This window comes from Ursus arctos, unplaced genomic scaffold (genome assembly GCF_023065955.2).
Source record: "Ursus arctos isolate Adak ecotype North America unplaced genomic scaffold, UrsArc2.0 scaffold_7, whole genome shotgun sequence".
Lineage (NCBI taxonomy): Eukaryota > Metazoa > Chordata > Mammalia > Carnivora > Ursidae > Ursus > Ursus arctos.
The window spans coordinates 72570562-72571751 of NW_026623089.1; the positions used below are offsets into that span (position 1 = coordinate 72570562).

Here is a 1190-nt window from a genome sequence, read left to right on the forward strand (position 1 = left end):
GCCTGGCGTCCTATTAAAAATTACTAAGCTGCCAGGAAGGAGGAAAGAAAAACCATAAAAAGAGAAAATTAGTCGATCAAAACGGACACAGACCTGACACAGATGATAGAATTATCAATCACATTAAAACCCTTATTATTACTATATTCCAAGTACACATAGAACATTTATCAAGATAGATCATATTCTGTGCCCTAAAACAAGCTTCTATAAAATGAAAAAGATTTAAGGCCATAGAAAGTATCCTTCTATTAAACAGTAGAACTTAATTAGAAATCAGTAACAATAAGACCTCTGGCAGATCTCCCAAATTCAGAAATTAAATCACACAACCCCAAATAACCCATTGTTCACTGAAAAAATTCAAAGATTAAGTTAAAAACATATTAGAACTTAGTGAAAATGAAAACATGCATATCAAAATGTGTGTGATGCTGTTAAAGTGATTTTGGAGACAAATGTTAGTGCTTAATGTTAATTCTAGAAAAGAAGGGTCTCAAATCAATGATACTAGATTCCTCCTCTAAGGAGCTAGAAAAGGATGAGAAAATTGAGGCCCAGATAAATAGAAATAATGAAGATCAAAGTGGAAGTAGTTAAATATGACAGGAAAATAATAGAGAAATTTGGTGAAACTAAATGCTGAGTATTTGAGAAGAAACATAAAACTGATAAACCTCTGGGCCCTTTGATCAGGAGAACAGAGAAGACAAACTTAACCAATATCAGGACTGAGAAAGGTGACACCACTAGAAAATATACTTATATTAAAAGGGTAAGAGAATATTATGAAAAACATTATATCAATTCATTTTAAAAATTTTAATATAAAATTGATAAATTCCCTGAAAGACACTAATTACCAAACTCCTGTAAAAATAAATAGTGTTCACTTCAGCAGCACATATACTCAAATTGGAATAATACAGAGATAACATGGCCCCTCAGCAAGGATGATATGTAAATTCATGAAGTTTTCCATAAATAAAAGGCATTCGAATCCATAAGGAAGAAGTAAAACTTTCATTATTTGCAGATGACTTGATACTCTATATAGAAAACCTGATAGACTTCACCAAAAAACTGCTAGAACTGATAAACTCATGCAGTAAAGTTGCAGGATACAAAATCAATGTACAGAAATCTGTTGCATTTCTATACACCAACAATGAAGCAGGAGAAAGAGAAAT

The 1190-nt window shown here is 31.6% G+C and overlaps 1 non-coding gene across 1 annotated transcript; it reads left to right on the forward strand.

Annotated features, from left to right (window-relative positions):
- Window positions 1-885: 885 nt before the first annotated feature.
- Window positions 886-988, forward strand: LOC113259309 (U6 spliceosomal RNA). Its single transcript, XR_003317554.1, has one exon. It is a non-coding gene; the product is annotated as a U6 spliceosomal RNA (small nuclear RNA).
- The last annotated feature ends 202 nt before the right edge of the window (window positions 989-1190 follow it).